Source organism: Protopterus annectens, chromosome 12.part0 (genome assembly GCF_019279795.1).
Source record: "Protopterus annectens isolate FY-2018-M chromosome 12.part0, PAN1.0, whole genome shotgun sequence".
Classification (NCBI taxonomy): domain Eukaryota; kingdom Metazoa; phylum Chordata; order Ceratodontiformes; family Protopteridae; genus Protopterus; species Protopterus annectens.
This window is the reverse complement of record NC_056746.1, coordinates 631,930,818-631,943,279: the sequence shown is the minus strand read 5'-3', so window position 1 is coordinate 631,943,279 and position 12,462 is coordinate 631,930,818. Positions and strand designations below refer to the sequence as shown.

Genomic DNA, 12,462 nt, shown 5'->3' with positions numbered 1-12,462 from the left:
TCTGACAGTGGAAATGCGATTAGGCGGTAATGATGCTACCTGCGTTGTTGTATCCAGAAGTATACCAATGAACTAGAGTTTCTGGACTAGTGTTAAGTTTGATCCGGTACAGTTTACTGTTATACCCAATGACTTGCAAACCTGGAGCAAACAGTCCCTGACATGTAGTAGGAGATGTTTGGAGGGGATAGTGAGGAGCCAGTGGTCTAGGTATGGAAAATCTCGAAATCCTTTTAGTTTCAAGTGAGCTGCCACCTATGCCATACATTTGGTAAACACCCTGGGGGCTGTGGTTAAGTCAAAAGGGCAGAGCTCTGAACTGGTACTGACTGGAGTCTGTTTATTTTTATATGATAGCACACACCCTGATGATCTATCAAGCACATCCCATTTTCCTTGTGAAGAAAACGTAGGATTGGCTGCACTGTGACCATTTGGAACTTTGACATCTTCAAATACTGATTCAAATTGCTTAGATCCAAAATCAGTCTGAGATCCCCTGTTTTCTTGGGCACTAAAAACAAGCGTGAATAAGTTACAAATCCTATTTGGTCTGGTGGGACCTTCTGGATGACTCTTTTTTTCTAACAGCTTTTGTATTTCTTGTGCTGCTGCATTCCTTTGGGTGGAACATCAGGAAGCTTTTTTCTTTTGGAAGTAGGAAAAAAAAATCATGTAACAATCCCTGGATATTATTCTTAGCACCCATGAATCTTGTGTTATTTTTGCCCAGGTGTCTGGATGCAAGGGCAATCATCCTTCAACTGCCTCCAGAGTTGGACAGTCGAGCAGCACGATCTAGAAAAGAATCCCGGAACCCTTGATTCTGCGGGCCTCCTCTGTCTCTAGGGTGACATCTTCCCTTAGAATTTCCTCCTCTGCCTCTGGGGGTCTTGGAAAGGTCCCTGAGATTTTCAAAACCACATCTTCTTACTGCTTCTTTGATTCCTGAAGAAAGTTCATTGAGGGGTAGAAAAATTGATTCCCGTGGCAGACGGAGTCTTTCCATCCTGTTCGCTGTAGGTAAGCATCTTTTTTACTGTAGGCCCAAACAAAGAAGTGACATCAAATGGATCACTGACAAAGGACATCTTAAAAGGCTTCGCAAAGTCATACAGCCGCATTTAGGCATGTCTCCTTATGGCAATGCCTGAACCAGGTGCTCGTGAGGTGTTTTAGCTGTGTGACACATCAACCTCAATAAATCATTTGATATGGATAAGAGAGTGGCCATTTGTGAGGACATTCTTTTGAAATCCTCTGCAGACATAGACTCTGAGCGAGTATTTAACAACTACTTGGTCAAATCTCTCTGAAGTCTACTGAAGTGTGCCAGGTAGTGTAGCGACCTCAGGGAAAAGGTTGCTGAGAGAAAGAAGCATGTTTCGAATCTGTCCAATGCTAGAGACTCCCTGTTTGGTGGATGGACAGCAGAGTTCTGTTCTGCTAGCTCTTTCTTGGTGGCTGATGCCACCACCACAGCATCAAATGGGACTCATTTGCTCTAGTGGGGGGGGGTCTGTCTTTGGGAGGGGCAACAAATTTATTGGTTCTCTTTGGAATAGGTTTGAAGGTATCCAGTTCCTTCCTAGCCTGGTGGGAAACTAAGTCAACGAGTTCATCTGCTGGGGGTGGGGGTAACCCAAGACGTAGATGGGCCAGAGCTACAAGCTTTCAAAAATACTGATTCACTAGGATTTCAGAAGACCAGCCATCTTTTTGTGTCAGGATCTCTAGAATATCTCCAAAGAAGATGTCATCTGGAGGTGATTTGGGGGACCCTTCTCCTTCATCAAAATTGGTATCCTCCATCAGAAACTCCATTGGGAAGTCTATGTGGCCCCTCATGCAAGTTCTCTTCCAATGTACTTCCTTCAGGGAATGTTCAGGGGAAGTATTGGAAAAGAGGGGGATTTCCTCTACTGGAACTGACTAGACATTTTTTGGAACTGACTGTCCCTGTGGAGTAGGTCTGCTTGACTCAGATCTTGGAACTGACAAGGGAAATTGGGTAGGATCAGAAAAAGGAGATGGTGGTTCTCTGGAAAGAGAAAAAGCCCTTTCTACCCCCTCAAAAGCAGATGGACCCAGGGAGACCCGATCCAACCAAGAAGCAGCCAAGGCTCCCAGTTAAGGCAGATCCCGACCACCTCTGGATCCAAGGATGGAACTGAACCCGAACTATCTAGAGCCAAGGCTCCGAGGGTCAGAGACAGATACATCAGAGTCGATCCCACCCCAAAGATATGACGCTGACACTTCAGCTCCGAGACCTGTCCTGATCCGATGGTATCAGAGGAGAACCAGTCAGACATACTGTTGGAGTGGAAGAAGAATTCTTCTTAGGATCAGACTCCGAACTTCTCAGGGATTTCAGATCCTGGGACTCAAACAGCTAGATGGATTGCAGAAGGAGAGATAATAGTGTGTGATGGGGAATGGACGCGGTATGTCTCCCATCTGGATCTGAGCTCTGAGAAATTTTCACATCATCCTATCCACATCTGCTACTGATAAACTTCTGGAGGACTTGCAGTATGTAGTGGATGGAGGTCTGGAATGTCTCTTAGGTGTTTCTAACAAAGGTGATTGTGCAGGAGATACAGGCTTAATGATATTCTTTTGATGTATGACCACTTTGTGATTTGCCAAGTTTCAGATCCAAGGACCTAGGACCTGAAGACGGCACCATAGGACTTGCTGAAATGACTATGGAGCACTGTATTTTGGGTTAGAAGGTTTTGGATCTGAAGACTGGGTCTTAGGACCTGACAGTCAAATACGAGATCTTACAGCTTTTGTAAGATAGCTTTGACGAATCCCTGGGACTTCAGTGGGGAGTGTTTTCTCTGATCCAACTGAGTAGATTTAGCCAATTTAGGAAGAGGTTGAGCCCCTGAAGACATAGAAATAGCAGGCAGGAGTCCCTTCAATAATAATTAGTTGCAATGGTCAACCAAGGCCCTTGGATTAAAGGTCGAGCAGACAGAACAGCTTGTATCCAGGTGACTGGCTCACAGTCAATAAATGCACTCCTTGTGGCATCTGACTTAGGAATTTTATGCCCACAAAAACTGCATTTTTTTAATGCCTGTCTGTTTATTTGAAATGTTAGAAAGAGAAAAAGGCCTCTAAGCAAATAAACCATAAAGTGACAAGAAAGTTGTAATAAAGGGAGATTATCTTGTTTATAAAAGGTAACAGAATACCAGCTGTGATATGATACATAGATGTACTATATGTGGAAAAAATAATAGCAGACCCAACGCCAGTGAAAATTGAGAGGGAGGAATAACATAAAATAGTACACAACAGAATAATTAAGTTTTAACAGCTAAAACTTACAAATATTTGTTACGAAAAAGTTCAAGATAGGAACCTGCATCTGGGCATAATGTCTGCAAACAAGATCTGAGCTAACGGAATGGACTAAGGCAATACAGGTAGAGGGAGAAGTTCGACATTTGGATCTGAAGTCTAGAATATCTGGCAGAGTTGGATCCAAGGATCGGATCCAAACCCATAGACTGAGGATAAATGAAAAGGACAACATCCGATCTTCTGTTTCTTTTTCTTGTGAGTTTCACTACTAAATGAAATATCTAGGGACAGATTATTATGTTTGGCAAGGGGTCTCTTACCCGAGGCTACTCCTGCACCTAAAGGGTTTGGCTCTTCCATACATATGCCAGGTAATGGAACAGCCCTGGAGGATGTGACTAACCCCTATTCCTTAGTGGCCAGCAAAGCTACACTAGGGGGAGATAGGGCAAAAGGTAAGTGGTCTGTGGGCCAAACAGTGGTCCTGACAGAATCACTAATTCTAGGTAGGTGTATTTTTTTATTTTTATTTTGTTTTTGCCATTTTAGGTGCAATGGATTTGGGGTAGGGAGACTACCAGTGTTAGGATCCCTCAAGTCATGGGGGAGAGAACACCAACCAGAATAATGAACCAATAATACTGTATAATGTCTCAAAATAAGCACTTAAAGTTTCTATAAATAAAGTATGCCCCCACAAAAGTAAACACTGCCAAACTGTGCCATTATCACAAAAACTGTTTGAAATGTGTTCAGAATTCTTTTACAACTGACAGAAACTAAAGAATTTCCAGTACAAGAAGTCCAAATACCAAAGCAACCAAGGTGCCAAATGTGTTAGAAATTAGTTTCACACACTTTAACCACATTAAACTGCCATAAAATAACAGTTAATAGTAATTTAGACTCTATTTCCTTGAAGGAGAGAGTAAAATTTCCACAGTACATTCAAATAACTTCCTCTGAGGTAAAATTGCGATCCAATGTCAAAATCCCACAGCAGAGTAATACATACAGTAAGTAATGTATAAATGCTGAAAAATCCAAGTGATGCTATATTTTCCTGTCAAGAGATGAAAATAAATCAGAGTAGCAACAATAAAGGCAGGCTGCTAGAGTCTAACAGCACACATGCACACTGCACTTCTGAGAAAAATACTGAAAGTTTCCACAGAAAAAGTAAAAAGCATTTGTCTAAACAGAAGCTTAATAAACAGTGCTATAAGCAGAAATTCCCAAAATATTCACTGTAAACACTGACATAAATAAATTATTAAAATAAATATATTTTAAAATTAAAAATAGAGAATAATAAATATTAAAATAAAATGAGAGAAAGGGGTCCCAAATCCAGATTACCTGAACAGTAAGCCAGAATAATCAGCACTGGATCCTATGAAGAGTCAGAGGACCTTTTTCTTTGGATGGTAGAAAAAGACTGAACACTCACTTCTGGTCACAGCTGAAGGCTTCCCTCTCAGGACTCAGTACATGCTTAGCCAATCAGCTGTCACAGAAGACATAGGGAGGTTTTAAAAACTGGCCAGTACTCAGTTACCTTGGCAGATAACCCAAAATGACACAGAGGCAGTGGAAATGATCATAATCAGTGGAAAGGTTTCACTGGCAGTCTCTCCATGGGCTTTCTTATTGTCACAGGATTAGGAAACAGAGTCCATTTCTGCTTGTTTGCTCTCAGGCTAATGGATACATTTTATCTCTTCCTTACTCTGTTCTACATCAAAAAAAAATATTTGATCTTCCAGGGAAAAACTACTCTAAAGATAGCTAGCTCTAGATATTGCAGCTTGAATCTCATCCCTGCCTCTCGATGTTTCCTCATTGCTGGCATAAATTGCTCCTCTTCTGCCTGGTGTACAATTTATAATCATTTACCACAAACACACTGCTGTCACCAGTTTTTAATATTTTCCCCTTCTGCCACAGTTTTGTCAGGAGCGATGCTTTCTGCTGACATGATTGCATCTTTACTGTCATAGGGCTTGTCTGCTTTCTCATGGTCAGGTTTGAGAATACACATAATGTGCTCTCTCAATTAACACATCCAGATGAGGAACATCGATCAGTACTTATCTAAAATTAATGCAGTCTGTTCCTCCCAGTTTCTCAGGTACAGCATTCTAACTCTACTTTTTTTGAAATATCTCTTCTTGAGAAGTGCCATGCTCATCTAGCCTTTTCTTCATTGTAAGCTCTGACTTTTGAGGTTTTATCAGTTCATCTGAATAGATAAAGCTTACTCTACTTTTTCAGCCTTTTGTTAACTGACATGATGTATTCCTTCAGTGTTTCATTCATTTATTTTAAACAGTTCTGAGTCTATCTGATTTATGATTCCTCTAAATTACTGGAAGCTACTTCCTGCACCAAGACTGAAATGAATTACTTTTTGCTGAACAGCTGCAAGATTCTTCCCAGCCACAATTTTCTCTTCTTTTCTGGTAGATTTTTCTCTGGTTCTCCAAATGTACTCTTTGCTAGCATCTGTGCAGTGCAATCACTAACCTGTAACCAAAGTTTATCCAAACGGACAATTTCACTGGCCCTTTTTTTCCACTGTTTTCACACTAGAAGAGTTCAAAAATATGTTGATCAGTGTACAGCCGTCTTGTAAGTCCCAAAAGTGCAACTTATTGATCAGAGATCATATCAGAGGAAAATATGCCCCAGTGATTGAGAATTATGGTCCCAAATCTGGTCCCAAAAGTTCTTAAGTATCCCACTACTTTTTATTCACTGAAGCTTTGTATATGTACTGAGTAAAATTAGGAAAGAAGAGCAGAAATCATCCAAGAGTTTGAGAAATTTCCTTACAGTTAAAAAAAAAATGTTAATAAACTAAAGGAATGAAACAATTGCCTCTTGTATTGTGACTTGAAAGACAATGATTGTGCAGGTTTTGCTGTTTAAATAGGCAAAAAAAAAAAAAAAAAAAAAAAAATATATATATATATATATATATATATATATATATATATGGTACTTACGTATTATCGCAACCAGATTTCCGCGGTTGCGAAAAGCACCTACTTGCGGATAAATGAGTGGCTGAACCATTTCTAACTGCTAATCATACTCATTACTACTGGCCAAAAAGTGTAGATTACTTTAAGGAACAGGAACAATTTAAGAAATACTATTCCTGTTTTGCGTGCATTACAGATGCACGCCTGAGTTGTCATGGCTGGCTGGTGTCGTACAAAGAACTGTTAATATTTACTCACCCACATGTAATGGTCTGCCAAGCAGGTCAGAAACCTTGGTAGTACCTATTTTAACACTTCCCATAAAATCATCTGGCTTTTTTTCCACATGGTACGTTATATGACATTAACCTTTATCCCACCGTGTAATGACACTTACACTTGCCTGGTTTGCATTGCTTTCTGCATATTTTTTACATATGTTTGCAACCAGCAGTGAAACCGGAGAAATGGTCACAAATGCGGATAATTACAACTTTACCATGGCTATGAATGTAAGGATATGTAAAAGTCGTTACACTTATCAGCAATGCTTTTTGTTATCAAAAGAAAAAAAGGAGAGTCCGATACTTTGTGCACTAAAAATGACAGCAATTGCTACCTGCTGTTAAACTGATGTTAACCTACACGTCCGAATCATTTACATCAGCAGAAAGCATGATGTAAGATTTGAGGAGTCTGTAAGGCACGCAAAACAGGAAAACAGGAAGAGGATTTCTTAAACTCTACTTGTTCCTAAAAAGTAATGTACATTTTTTTCCAGTATTAACAGCTTAGAATAACCATTTCAAGTGTTTCCTGCACTCCTATCTGTGCAGGTACATGCTTTTTGCAACAGCGAAAATGTGGTTGCGATATTACGTAAGTACCATATATATATATATATATATATATATATATATATATATATATATATATATATATATATATTTATACATATACATACATACATATATACACAAACGTATATACCTTTTCTTGGGAAAGAATGTCATCATCTTCTTTCGGCTGTTCCCGTTAGGGGTCGCCACAGCGGATCATCTGTTTCCATTTCTTCCTGTTCTCTACATCTTGCTCTGTCACACCAACCACCTGCATGTCCTCTCTCACCACATCCATAAACCTTATCTTAAGCCTTCCTCTTTTCTTGTTACCTTGGTAGCTTCATCCTTAGCATATTTTTCCCAATATACTCAGCATCCCTCCTCAGCACATGTCCAAACCAACATAATCTTGCCTCTCTGGCTTTGTCTCCAATGTGATGATCTTTTTTCAAGCAAGGAGTAATTCTCAAATTTTGAGAACACAGAAGCACATGCTATACAGAAAAGTTCAGACCCTGAAGAAGCTGCATTAATCAGACAACTGTTCAGGTACAAACAAACGTGAAAGTCTAGAAGCTTTACAGATACAAAAACAGGACTAGCATATTGGGTGAATGTTTTAGGAGCAATCCAAAGTGAACTGGAGCTGCACCCCCCCCCCCAAAAGAATCTCAGATACTATCTACATATTTTATGGATAAGAATGGGAAGGTTAAACATCCTGCATGGCACTGCTGACCTGGAAGGCATCTTTCTTCAGTAAAGTGAGTAAAGTTTTCAGTCACTGTATCGAGCTTTTGTTTCTCTGAAAATGATTTGTTTGTGAAATCTAGCCTCATTCCAATGTTTACCTTTTTTTGTAAACAAGAACGTACAGTTGAATAAGATCTTACCAAAATAGTAGATGTCCTTCTCTTCACTGTTGCAGTATTCCTAACTAAAGGGATTTTCTGCCAAGGATAGTCCAACGTCTGGCCAGTAGTATACTACAGCCTTTAGTACTGGCAGGTGCCATGCAGCACACATACACTCCCTGCAAAAGGCTTGGACCATAAAGGTGAAGTACAGATGTAAACATGCAGAACTGAAAAAAAAACAGCAGGAACAGAATATCCATGGGAATAATGAAGAACATGTACAGCCAGAAGGAGAAAAGGGAGAATAATTCCTTGGCCAGAAAGGCAAAAGCAGACGGGCAGGGGGAGGAGCAAATGCAACATTTAAGAGAAGTACATTTACTGTTATGGTAAGATCTTGCACAACCATACTATATCCTTCATAACACTGTTGCAGTATTCCTAACTGAAGGGAAAGTGAAAAAGTGCAAGAGGAAAATGGGAGGAGGATGGCACTGAACAGCCCTCCAGAAACCCATGCAGGATACCACTGGCAAAGCCAGCTCTAGCCCTGTAAATAACATCCAACATGTAATGCTTATTGAAGGGATGAACTGAAGACCAAGCAGCAGCCTCAAGGATGGACTTAACATCCAGACCCTTGAAAAAAGCACCAGAGGAGACACCAGTCCTGGTAGAATGAGCCTTCACAGATAAGTTAAAACATTTACAATGAAATAACCTTAGAAATCCAGGATGAGATGGTTTGCTTAGATAAAGAAAAACCCAAAGGACTGGAAAGAAAGGAAACAAAAAGCTGCTCAGATTTACAAATATCCTTAGTTTTATCCAAACAATATTTGAGCTGTCTATCCAATTCCAATGTGTGAAGAACCTTTTCACTGGCAGACTGTGGAAACACAAAAAAGGAAGGAAGATGAATAGACTGATTAAAAGACAACTCATTGACCACCTTGGACATAAAGGAAGAATTAGTATGAAGAGACAGCCTGTCTCTGTTGGGAGGAGCAGCCATGACAGGCTAAAGTTCAGACTCTCTATTAGCTTAAATATGGGTTAAAAGAACAGTCTTCCAAGTACAATTTGTAAGAAAGCTGAAGCAGCAAGCTCAAAAGGAGCATAATTCAATTTTTTCAAGATCAAAATTGAGGTCCCAAGAAGGTGGAATTAACTTCCTGAAAGGCCTGATATGAAGGATGGCTTTAAGAAATTGCTTAATCTCAAATCTAGAGGCTAGAAGAGGAGCCGAGGGCAGACAAACAGAAATTGCTGACAGGTGAGCTTTAAATGAGGAATATGCTAACCCAGCATGGAGCAACTCACACAAGTAAAATTGAACTACAGGTATCTGCACAGATGAGGGATCCTGGTTTTGACAGATATACCACATGGAAATTCTTTTCCATTTGGGCAAATATAATTTTTTGGTAGTGGGTTTTCTGGCCTCCTGCAGGACCCAAAGCACATCCTCAGAAAGCAGATGCCTAAAAGGCAACAAAACCCTATTACCCACAGTGCCAGTTGAAGAGTGGATAAGTGAGGATGGATAAGAGACCCCTTTTCTTGTGTGAGAAGATCCACCGGGTCTGGTAACTTCTGGTGATTGCCCCTTGCCATGTGAGAAAGAAGGGGAACCAGTGCTGTCTGGGCCAAAAGTCACTAGCAAGATTTTAGGAGTGTCTTGTCTGATCTTGTGCAAGGCTCTTGGAAGCAGAGGAAGGTGAAGGAAGGCATACAGAAACATCCCTTTCCAAGAAAAAGAGTGGGCATCCACTTTCCAAGCCAGAGGACTTAGGACTCTGGAAAAGAATAGAGGAAGTTGTCTGCTCAGAGGGGAGGCAACAAGATCTTCCTGAAAAACACCTCACTGGTGGACAATGTCCAGGAACACATCTCTGTGAAGCATTCATTTGTGAGCTTCTGTGCTGGACCTGCTTAAAGAGTCTGCCACTAGACTGTGGTCCAAGAAATGTAAACTGCCTGAAAAGTCTTTTCATACTAGATAGTTAGATCCCAGACCTGAAGAGCTAGTCTGCAAAGAAGACAGGACATTGTATCCTTTTGCCTGTTGACATACCACATCAATGTGGTGTTGTCTTTGAAAATTTTAGGGGCATGGGCCCTGGGATGAAAAAAGGAAAGAAAATCCTAACGAGCATGAAGCAGGGCCCTAAGCTCCTTTATACTGATGTGGTCTGTCCTCTAATGAGTAGGCCAGAGACCCTGAACCTTAAGAGACAGATGGAGGCGGCTCCCCATATTGTGTCTGAAGTGTGTGTAAAGAGCTCCTGAGGGGGTCTGGGGCATGGAAAGGAAACCTTGGATTGAGAGAGAGAGAGTTGATGAATCCATCACTGAAGCTCGAGCTTGAGACAAAGACAGAAGATGATTGGAAGGTCCAGGGGGAGCCGATATTGAAGCTACACTGACTTGAGGTACCACTGTAGCTTTCTCCTATGAAGACTGGCAGGAAGAAGCATGGAAATGATAGAAGCCAAGAACCTGAGGACCCAGAGAAAGTCCCTGGCTATGACTGACTGCAGAGGAAGAGGAGAATGGAAAAAGGCAATAAGAGACAGGGCATCGGGGGCTGGTAGAGGTGTCAACATAGGAATGGTCTGGATCCTGCAACCAAGGAAAACATGATCTTGAGAAGGAGACAAGAGTTGATTTCTGAAAGTTAATGGTGAACCCCAGACTTTTCAACAGGGAAATGGGAAATACTAAACTGGAGATCCTGAAGCACAGCCTCAGGGTAGGAAGCTTGAATGAGCAAATCATCCAGGTAAGGAAAGATTTGAACTCCTCTCATCCTGCAAAAGGCAATGACAGAAGCAAGGCATTTGGTGAATACCACTAGGGCAGTAGAGAGGGTAAAGGGCAAAGCAGAGAACTAAAAATGCAAGAGAGAAACAAAGAAACATAAACATTTCCCAAAAAGGGGATGAATGGGGATAAGAATATAGGCATCCTTGAGATCCAAAGAGACCAAAAAGGCATGGGGAGGAGGAAGAAGAAGAGGAAATAAGGTTTGAAGAAACAACATCCAAAAACAAACAGGAATCTTGAAAAAAGTGATGAGCTGGGAAACATCCAGAATTGGTCTCCATGTGCCCTCCTTCCTGGGAACCAGAAACATTCTGGAATAAAACCCCTTCCCTAACTGTGACAGAATACAGCTTGAATGGTGCCCCGGGCCAGAAGAGAATAAAGTACCTCTGGGGAAGAAAGGAAGCTGCTCCAGAGGAGGTTGAGGGATGCCCAAAAAGGAGGAAGGGATTTCAAACCATGAAATACCCCTGGGGATAACAGACAGAAATCAAGAGTCTGTTGTGATTATCAATCAGTTTGGAAGGGACAAATCAACATGGCTGAGGGAAAGGGGGTGCAAACTGTCAAACAGAGCTCAGCAGGAGGTGCATGTCTAGAACCCGTTTTATCTTTAGGCAGAGGGTAAAACTGCCTGTGAACAAAGCAGATTTGGAAGGGTAATTCCTTTTAATCTTATGAATAGGAGCAACAACAATATTTTTCAACTCCTGTAAGGCCTTGCCCTTATCCTGAAGAGACTTGAAAAGTTCAGCAGCAGCAGTACCAAAGATAGTTTTACTGTCCAAAAGCATCCAACAATTTGGCCTTAATATCAACAGAGAGAGACAGAAGAGGAAGCCATCAGTAGCATCTCATAACAGAACCAAATGCAACAGTTCTGAGTGAGATATCAGCTTTTATTTATTTGCAGTTTGTTTTCCAGGATAGTACATTGGGCTACAAGCAGCCCAATTTTCAATGGAGTCCTGGGGAAAAAAAGTTCCAGAGAAATACAAATACATAGTGCAGAAAGACCACAAATCCATAATATACATTTCAATTAAATGTTAAATACATATTTTCTATAGTACAAACCCATATTGCACAATTCAAATACATGTTACATAACACAGAAGTAAAAAACTATTTTCATTAGGAAAATTACATCAGGTTAATTCAGTGAGTAGTAGGTTTTGTTTTTTTTTTTTTGTTAGGGAATTACAATGAGGTAATTTTTAAGTCATTGATGGAATATGTCCCAAGGGATGTAAAACTTTAGGAGGTAGTGACAGGCAACAAAGTTTGGAAAGTTAGGAAGAAAGTGTGGTAGAATTAGGTTGGATGAAAGCAAGAGCATTTCCATTGTGAAGTAAGGTCCAAGTGCAGTGTGGTTTTAAACAAGGACAAACTGCTGGTGGTGCAGATGGGAGAAGGGAGAGAGTTCCAGAGGCATGCAAGAGAGAAGGACATCAATTGATTCCCAACAGGATGTGTTGGTTTATGCAACTTAATTAGGTTTTGGGAATTGGATCTTAGGAGTTTGTGTGCTTGGATGAGCTGAGTATATGTGAGGAAGTTTGGTAATTCTAGCCAACTTAGTTGGTGAAGGGAGTTACAGTGATGAGAAGAGGCTCTATGACCTAC

The 12,462-nt window shown here is 40.8% G+C and overlaps 1 protein-coding gene across 3 annotated transcripts in view; it reads right to left on the bottom strand.

The window, feature by feature from the left end:
- The window catches only part of INTS1 (integrator complex subunit 1), a 2,399,836-nt gene that overhangs the window by 164,314 nt on the left and 2,223,060 nt on the right, over positions 1–12,462 (bottom strand). The window lies entirely within an intron of this gene.